The 9,938-nt window shown below is 49.6% G+C and overlaps 1 protein-coding gene across 3 annotated transcripts in view; it reads right to left on the minus strand.

The window, feature by feature from the left end:
- DAAM1 (dishevelled associated activator of morphogenesis 1) overlaps positions 1-3,074 on the minus strand; it is a 185,509-nt gene extending 182,435 nt beyond the window's left edge. For 2 of the 3 annotated variants that reach the window (XM_073349968.2, XM_073349966.2), the window contains exon 1: positions 2,906-3,074. The gene's annotated coding sequence lies outside the window, so the exon portion shown is untranslated. The remainder of the gene's footprint in view (positions 1-2,905) is intronic. The other variant, XM_073349967.2, reaches the window with a different exon arrangement.
- Positions 3,075-9,938: the final 6,864 nt, after the last annotated feature.

Raw genomic sequence — 9,938 nt, forward strand, 5'->3', positions numbered from 1 at the left:
ATCTTTTGGCATTTTACTTTACTAGGTGATATTCTCAAGGGTTAAACTGAGGAGATGTGTGAGTGGGAGAGATATTTCTTCTGGTACATTGAGTTGTTTAATATTAGAGGAGAAGCGAGGAATAGACGTTCCACTTTAAAACTTTTTTGTTATTTACGCCCCAGCATCCTGTCAACATTCCCCAGCACATAAGCTATAATGTCCAACACTGAATGAGTAGCATTTCAGAAGTGGCTACTACTTTTAGGCATTCATCTTTGGACACTAAGGATGAAATCTTTACTTCATTGGGGTTAATAAGTGTTTTGCCATTGAATTCCAAGGGATCAGGATTTTTCAGAGGTGTTGGGGGTCCAGGCACTCAGCACCTCTAAAAAACTGAACATTAAAAAAAACCCAACAAAGATCAGATCCTCAATGTCAAATTAGTCACTGAAAAAATGGGAGCAACCAAAATGAATAGACACTGTTGAAAACTGTGGCTTGAGTGACTACCCCAGGTCACAGAGCAAATCTGCAGTAGATCCCAGATCACGAGTCTTATACATGAACCACACGCCCATTCTCCCTCTAACACTGGTATTTCATAACTTCATTTGTAAGCCCCTTGGAGTGTGACCCTCTTTTTGTTCAGTTTGTACAACACCTCCCACAATGGGATCCTGGTCTATGACATTGCCATAACTAGGATATTGTATTACAAATAATAACAACAACAGTTAGTATACACAGTAATTCCCCCCATCACACACTACTGTAATGCTGAGTTAGACTGTAATGTCCTCAGAGGAGGGGACCTTATCGTCTTAGTTTTGCAGAGTGACAGGAACTCTTCCTGATACTCCATAAACAATGACCATTACTCTGTTAGCAACAATATGCATCTCAAAGTCTGTCCCAACCACCAGCCAGACAACTGGAAACTTAGGAAAAGTGTATTTGAAAAGCAAGTTTTGGACCTTGTGTCCGTAAAAATCATGTTTAAAAGCCTACAACTCACACTCCTCTTGCTACAAGTCATAAGTAAGTGGTTGTGTCAGCAGGAGGATAAACAGAAACACCCTGTGGGGTATCGTGCATGTTCCCTACACGTCTGTTCAGATGCCATTAGATAAACAGGTAGGCACAGCATCCTCACTCCCACAAAGGAGCGAGAGCAACCAAGGGGGAGCAGTAAGTAGACGGGGGAAGAGAAACAGCTAGGCCAATGGTTCCCAACCCACTGACAGAGGCCACCGTGTACTTCCCCCATCTCAATTTGCGACTTGTCCAAGTGAAGCAACCACGCTCAGTTTCCCTCTCCCATCTTCCTCCGCTCCTGTTCACCCCTCTCCTGGCTGTTCATTTTTATTCTCTCAGTCAGTGGCTTCCCCTCTCCAGTCAGCAGAAGGTTGCCAGCTAGAGATGGGGGGTTCATTGGTGGCTCCATAGGGGCCAGATCACAGATGCCCAAGCAAGCCAAGGCGAGGAGCTTGAGCCCATGAGCCACTGCCTGAGCCGGCAGCCATGTCAATACCATCCTTTGGCCAGTTTCATGGGGGATACAGTGGGAGCAGAAGGCGGCTGGCTTCCAAGGCTGCTTTACACACAAACCACGGTCTGTACAATGGGGAGGCAGATCCAGGTCTGCGGTTTACTCCAGCCCTGCTGTTCTTCCTCCAGTATTCTGGGAGGGTCGACGGTAGGAAACACACCCCTAGGTTAATGGGGATGGCACTGGGCACACCCACTAGCCACACCCTCCCCAGCTATGAGCAAGAGCCCCCCCAAGACAGAGCAGAGGAAATACTAGAGGCTCCAGTGGCAGGAATAACCATAGCAACCAGAGTCATAATACCCACCCACCCCCATCTCCCCTGCTCTTGCAGACACTCTCCTGCAGCCCAGCTCGCTCCGGATTTGACGACAACTAGTCAGGATGCGGAGCAGCCAGGTGCTTCTCCGCTCCCCCCCCTGCCGAGGGTCCAGCGCCCCCGGCTCACTGCTGATCTCCTGCCCCGGCGCGGCTCCAAAGCGAGCCCCCAGGAGCTCGAGCCCACGGGAGCCCCCGCGGCGCCCTGGTCCTTCGCCCGGGGAGCGGAAACCCGGCCGCAGTTTCAATGTCACCCACTGGGGAAACCTGATTCGCCTCTTTTCCGCCCAGCGGCTTGCCCGGGGCCGCCGCCGGCACTGGGCTGCAGAAGCGAGAGGCGGCCAAGCCCCAGCCCTGCCTTGGGCTCGCCGAGCTCGGCAGGGGGCAGCGAGCGGGCCAGGGCATTGCGGGGGCTGGGATCCTGGAGAGAGGCAGCCCCACCCCACCCACCCCACCGCGGGTGTCACACCCCTCTGGGGGTCCGAGGCGCTCCGGTGCCACACCCCCAGGGAGCTCGGACGCCCGAGCCTGGCCGCTCGGTTTCAGGCGCCCCTGACGCCCAGGTGCGGCTCGCCGCCGCATCTTGACCGGCCGCCCGCTGGGAGCCAGGCTCGGGCCATGGCTCCGGGGGCAGCGCCCAAGCCGGAGCCGAGGGGGAACGTCCCTCTTTGTTAGCCGGCCCCCGGCGGAGATGCAGCTGCCGCCCGGAGGAGGCGGGGGGCTGATCGGCCCCAGCTGCTCGCCCAGCCCGGCGGGAGGGTCGCTCCCGCAGCCCGCCCCCGGGGTGGAAAGCTCGCCTCGCTGGCGAGGGGGCATCCCCGCAGAAGCCGCCTGCGATCAGCCATTTTCCGCGCCGGCAGCCACCCGCGGAGCCGGCGCTGTCCTCTCGCGGTCCCACCCGCGACCTGAGCGGCCGGTTCAGCCGTGACCGACTTTCCCCGGGCTGGGAGCGAGCGCCCGGCTCGGCGCAGCCCCCCGCGCCCGGGGCTCGCCCAGCCCAGCCCGCCCCTGCGCTTGCCCGGCGGGAGAGCGAGAGCCGCCGCCCGCCCTTACCTGCAGACCCCGGGCATCCTTAGCAGCCAGCGCCGCAGCCCTGCCTACCCGAGCAGCCGCTCCGCCAGTTCCCGTCCCCGCCGCCCGGGCGCTCGCCAGCCTGCAGGTGACATCATCCCCGCTCGGCCTAATAGGATAGACGGTGGCCGGGGCTGCGCATGCGCTGGGCCTCGGTGAGCCACCCCTCCCGCCCCAGCGCCTGCTGGGAGTTGGAGTGCGGCGGCGCCTTGCCGTGCCCACGGCCGCCGTGCAGCTGGGACTACACTTCCCAAGCCCCCCCCCTCTGCCCCCAGCCCCAGCTGGAATGCTTCCCCAGCGGGCACGCTGCAGCAGCGGGGAGCGTGCCCGGCAGGGAGGATGGAGCCGGCTGGCGCAGCGGGGCTGCCCTTTGTCATTCAGCAGCCCCCCCCCACACCAGGGTCCTCGGTTTTGCTTGGACTGTTCCTGGAGGCCTCATCCCATGACACAACCTGTAAAGACGAATTGTTAATTCCTGGAGCCTCCAAGACACGCCGGGTAGCGGGACCAGATGTCCCCATTTTATAGGGACAGTCCCGATTGGGGGGTCTTTTTCTTATATAGGCTCCTGTTACACCCCCCCACCCCAATTTTTCCCATTTGCTGTCTGGTCACCCTAACGGCTGGAGGGCCGGCCACCCTGTCCCCCGCTCCCGCCTGGCACAAACCTAGCAAGGAAGAGTTTGCTGTGCACACTGGGACGTTGCCCTAGCCGGGTCAGCCGAGCCCCGATTCCCCCGTCCAATGCCCCAGGCGGCCCAGCTGTGCCTGCTTGGTGCGCAGTTAGCACCCCTGGCTTTTGTTTTCCTCCCATCGACCTCTCCGTTTCTTCCACTACCCCGTTGTCATGGACAGCACGCCGCTTCCCTTGGCAGGGGTTGGGGGGACTGCCCTGGAACCGCGTGCCATTTAGAGCAAGGAAAAGTTCCCTGTTCGGGGCTTGGCAAACAATTGAGCTCGGGGGGGGGGGGGCAGATCAAAACGCAGTGAACACAGTTCACTAGGCTAATCAGCCACAATGACGGAGTCATTCACTAGAAATAACACGGTGAAATCCACAGCCCCAGCAGTTTCTCATGCCAGAGAGACAGAGACAGAGCTGTCAGCTGCTGCTGTAATAACTGCCTCCCTAATAACAGGCAACAATTCTTTGTTCGGTGCTCCTGCAGCCGGGCTCCTCTTTCTCTTCTAACTGCTGGAAACGCCAAAGAAATTAGCATCCCTTTTAATTTGCATAGTCTAGGAGGCTAAAGATTTCCCCCCCTAAAACTTGCATCGCCCCACCCAAAAACACCCAGATAATAATAATAGAAATAACAAATAATTTATTAGACCTCTTTAATAATCAACATTAAAACATTCTCAGAAGTGGGAACAGGCATGTGCTTTTCACAATGGTGCTAGAGAGACAGAACATGCATTTAAACCGTGCAGTCTTGTTTCACAAATGGTATTAATTATTAAAGCATTTAACAAATACACATAATATGCAAAAACAGTCCAACGATAATAAGACATATACACAAAGGCATAAACATGCTAAGACCAACACATAAGACATGATAAGACACTAGATTTATTATTCTTTATTTTTATTGCAATAGTGCCTGGAGTACCTGTCAAAGAACACAGCCTTAAATGGACACAAATCTGACATCAGGAATTATAACATTCAAAAACCAGTAGGAGAACACTTCAATCTCCCTGGTCAGTCAATAAGAGACCTAAAAGTGGCAATTCTTCAACAAAAAACTTCAAAAACAGACTCCAACATGTTTCAGAGTAGCAGCCCTGTTAGTCTGTATCCCCAAAAAGAACAGGAGTACTTGTGGCACTTTAGAGACTAACAAATTTATTTGAGCATATGTTTTCGTGAGCTACAGCTCACTTCATCGGATGCTGTAGCTCATGAAAGCTTATGCTCAAATAAATTTGTTCGTCTCTAAGGTGCCACAAGTCCTCCTTTTCTTTTTGCAGACTCCAACATGAAACTGCAGAACTGGAATTAATTTGCAAACTGGACACTATCAAATTAGGCCTGAATAAAGACTGGGAGTGGTTGGGTCATTACAAAACCTAAACCTAATTTCCCCCTACTGTTACTCACACCTTCTTGTCAACTGTTTGAAATGGGCCACTCTCATTACCACTACAAAAGTTATTTTTCCTCCCTTGGTATCCTGCTGTTAATTGAATTGTCTCCTTAGGCTGACCTCACACTTGGTAAGGCAACTCCCATCTTTTCATATATTTATACCTGCTCCTGTATTTTCCACTCCATCTGATGAAGTGGGTTCTAGCCCACGAAAGCTTATGCCCAGATAAATTTGTTAGTCTCTAAGGTGCCACAAGGACTCCTCGTTGTTTTTGCTGATACAGACTAACACGGCTACCACGCTAAAACAGCCTCGTTGTGCTTAGCATTATTCTAGTATGCCGTCAAAAGACAGTCACTGCACCAGAGTTCACACTCCAGGGTCCTTTATGCATGTGTGCAGTGTCACTGATTGCGGGACCAGGGAGGGCTTAGGTTATGATTAAAGTGGATGGAACAAATGGAAGGGATGGAAGGATGAGGTAACATTAAAATGACCCTCTGATCATACTTCAGGAGATCTCAGCCCACCACCTCGCCGCTCTCAGCTGGTACCACTTTGTAGATATCATGGCAGAGGTGGGTCTTAAGAAAGGAACCGAAGCAGGATCAGGTAGTGGCTTTATGGATCTTTCCAGGTTGTTTGTTTGTTTTTTAAATGAGATATGAGATAGGAAGGAAAAAACAAAAACCAGAACAAACAAATAAACCATCAAAATAAAATAAATTTGAAAACCTGAGTCTGATGATCCTTTTCACATGATAATGTGGAATGTTCTATTAAGCTGTGCTGTCATCAGCTTGGTGATGCAAGTTGTCATGTATACGCAAGATTAATATTCAAGCCACTTTTAATGTGGCCCAAGAAAATTCTCCCAACCTACACTGTTCTCTGGTTTTCATTCTGTATTTTATAAATTACTCTTTCAAGAGATCCAACTTCAATTAAGTCAGCATAGCAATCCTGGACTGCTAGTATACGACTGGGACTCTAAAATAAGCTATTTGCACAAGATAAAGCTGTGGACAGTCATCCAGGAGGATTAATTGTACATTTGGGAGGAAATTAAAATTCAAGGTACAATTAATTGTATGTAATGTTTTAGCCTAAGTAAACACAAATTTGGATGCAGGAGTCAAGTTTTCTTACATCTTACTATGGCATATCTCAGCAGTAGCAGTACGCAAAAGGTTCAAAAGGCAAGAAGAGAAGATATCCATAAGGACTGTATTTCATACTCAACAAGATGCATAACATATACAGCCATAGAGATATCAGGAAAGTCCAGTGAGGGCACAGTAAAAGAGATAGGAGGAACATCCTTATGGGAATTGACATGAACGGCATAGAACACAATATAATATGAGAAGCACAGGCTGGAATAAGAATAAGTTATCGAGATTTTAACATAGTTATCTTCTTTAGGCCCAATATTTGCTTTCAAGTCACACCCAAGACCCATAATGAAATCACTGGGTGTACAACAAAAGAACTGAATCAGACCCCCTGGTCTCCCCCACATCATGTACCCCATCTCCACAGAGTGGGGAAGGGGAGACAGTGTTCAGGGGTCAGGACAGAGCAGGAGAGCTTTCAGTGAGTGCCTTAAAGAGACAGCGCATGGCATCTCTCAGAAACTCCCCAAGCAGCCAGCACACACACAGTCTCTGTGACACACACACACACTCACAGAGTCTCTATGTGGGTGTGGGTGTCTCTCTCTCTCTCTCTCACACACACTCTCTGTCTCTGTGTCTCACACACACACAGTCTCTGGGTCACACACACACTGTCTCTTTCACACTCACCTCCCAACAAGTACTTGTATTATTGTTGTTACTTCTTGGTACTTCCTGCAGTGCACATGTATTCTCTGTAATTTTATTCTTTCAGTGTGTGTTATTTTACTGTTTTGACTGGTCTATGCATTTCATAATTTTTATTTCTCTTACACTTAAATTTAGTTCTTTGAGTAGTGAGTTCTAAAATGCCTAAACCGTCCTGGCTGGAGTAATTATCCCTACGGTAAAGTTTACAAAATATATATTATATCTAGGTTTTTTGTTTCTACTGGTGGTACACATCCCTCGGTGCACATAACATTTATTCCGTGCATGGATGGAAAAAATTAAAGATGGTGGCAAAAGCCGCCCCCTGCCCCATCGCTCCCTACAGCTGCCCCATCGGCTCTCCCTGACCTGGCTACAGCGGGCGGGGCAGGCATGGAGCCATAGCCTGGCCATGATAAGGGCTGGGTGGGCAGCTGTGGGGAGCCCAGGGCCAGATTAACCATTAGGCTAATAAGGCTATAGCCTTAGGCCCTCCTATTTTTAGGCCCTACTGGTCAGGCAGGGGGCGCGGCCGGGGTGAGGGGAAAGGCAAAGCAGCCCCCTCTGGGTTGGAAGAAGCTCAGCTGGCAGGGACGGACGACGCGCTGCAGGAACACACTGCCAAGGATCCCGTTAACACTGCTGACCGGACTCTAACAATCCGATTACCACGGGAACCATGCCAGCTGTGGCTGTAGGTTGAGCAGCCACTGTCCCCCGCACCCCATTTCTCGGGAGCTCGGCTTAGCTGTCAGGAAAGGAGGAGGCTCCCCCTGTCCCGCTCCTGGGCTGAGGCTGTCAGGCTGCTCCAAGACGCTGCCTCCGGGCCCTAATGCCCATCATCATCGCCTTCCATGTGTGCTGGGTGGGTCCTGTTTCTGGCCAACTGGTGAGTGCCTGTGGGGGTGGCAGGGGAAGAGGCAGCACCAGAGCAGTAGGGAGGAGGCTTGCACAGAACCTGCACACACACCATCCAGCTCCAGCCAGAATGATTGCCCCTCACACGTATAAGGAACGAATTCCCACACATTTGTAGGAAAAACAAAACAAAACATCCCATTCCGGATACCAGTCCTTTAACTTTTACAGAACCTTCCATCGAGGGGCTTCAGAGTTCTGATGCACGGCGTTCAATACTGTATTGAACTGTACTAAAAAGCAAAGACATCCAAGATTTTTCTTTGATGTATTTTTCTGCACTGGGATGCACAGGCCACCAAGTTCTTTCCTTATGCTCAGCCTAGCTCCACAGGCCAACGCATCTTTGTACTTTTAAGGGGTTGCAAAGGCACTGGAGGAAGCTGAACACACAATGCTGTAGGTTTCTCCCTCCCCTCTCCCTTGTGGATTTTAAATCCACTTCTTAGCAGGCTATGATAGAAAGACTGGCTGAATAGGTTCTGTCCATTTGCGGGTTCTCTAGCAGTTCAAGCCATCATAAAAGTACCTCATATTTGATTTCTTTTGAGTTTCATTCCAAAAACTTAAAGCTAAATAAACCTGAAGTTAGGCCTCTTTTTTGTGCCCCAACTTAAACTAACTTCTTTCCCAAGTGGAAAATGTTGAGCAAGCATGGGGTGTGATTCGGGAAGGGAATGAGAACACAGGCCAATTCCTGCTGACAGTGACACCTGTGTAGCCTTGTTGACTTCAGGGAGAACAGATTTTTGCACAAGAATAGATTTTGATCCCTTCTGCTTTTTCACACCTGGTATAAGCAGAATCTCATTCACTTTTCTCCCCTAAACTCTGAGCACTTTAAAAGGAAAAAAGGAGCAAGGTCTGCTCGATTTACACATGCAAATGAAACAGGAAGCTCTCCTTTCATTCTACACCAGCCTTAAACAAACACCAGATCTGATATAACAAGGGTATCCCTACAGCAGCCTTGGTTGGACTGTTCTTTTGAAAGATCCTTAATGGTTCTTTTAAGATGCTGATTTTCAGGGAAGTCTTTTTGTTCAGGGGGGCAGAGAACACAACAGGGAATAGCTCTGTTTTGTCAACTCCTAGTCATTCAAAAGCTGGAAGTCTTTAGATTAAGTTTGTTTAATGTTTGTATAGTGATTTTGAAGAGCTAACATAGTACAGAAGTGCTAAATATTATGACTGAGCAACCATCTAAAGATCTGTCCCTTCTAGCTGTTACCTTTTTTTTACAGAAAGCTTAAAACAAACAAATGCAAACTATAGGGGCTGGTGCACACAGAACTCATGCTTAAAAAACCTCATGTCAGAGCTGCTGATCACACATTCTAGAATAGAAAAGGAGGACTTGTGGCACCTTAGAGACTGACGAATTTATTTGAGCACAAGCTTTCATGAGCTACAGCTCACTTCATCGGATGCATACTGTGGAAAATACAGAAGATGTTTTTATACACACAAACCATGAAAAAATGGGTGTTTATCACTACAAAAGGTTTTCTCTCCCTCCACCCTACTCTCCTGCTGGTAATAGCTTATCTAAAGTGATCCCTCTCCTTACAATGTGTATGATAATCAAGGTGGGCCATTTCCAGCACAAATCCAGGTTTTCTTCCCCCTCCCCCCTCAACCCACTCTCCTGTTGGTAATAGCTTATCTAAAGCTCCAACCCCTCAGACAGAGACAAACACCTACAAGATCTCTATCAAGCACTCTTACAACTACAATACCCACCTGCGGAAGTGAAGAAACAGATTGATAGAGCCAGAAGAGTACCCAGAAGTCACCTACTACAGGACAGGCCCAACAAAGAAAATAACAGAACGCCACTAGCCGTCACCTTCAGCCCCCAACTAAAACCCCTCCAATGCATTATCAAGGATCTACAACCTATCCTGAAGGATGACCCAACACTCTCACAAATCTTGGGAGACAGGCCAGTCCTTGCCTACAGACAGCCCCCCAACCTGAAGCGAATACTCACCAGCAACCACATACCACACAACAGAACCACTAACCCAGGAACCTATCCTTGCAACAAAGCCCGTTGCCAACTGTGCCCACATATCTATTTAGGGGACACCATCACAGGGCCTAATAACATCAGCCACACTATCAGAGGCTCGTTCACCTGCACATCTACCAATGTGATATATGCCATCA

The sequence above is a fragment of the Lepidochelys kempii genome, chromosome 6 (assembly GCF_965140285.1).
Source record: "Lepidochelys kempii isolate rLepKem1 chromosome 6, rLepKem1.hap1, whole genome shotgun sequence".
Lineage (NCBI taxonomy): Eukaryota > Metazoa > Chordata > Testudines > Cheloniidae > Lepidochelys > Lepidochelys kempii.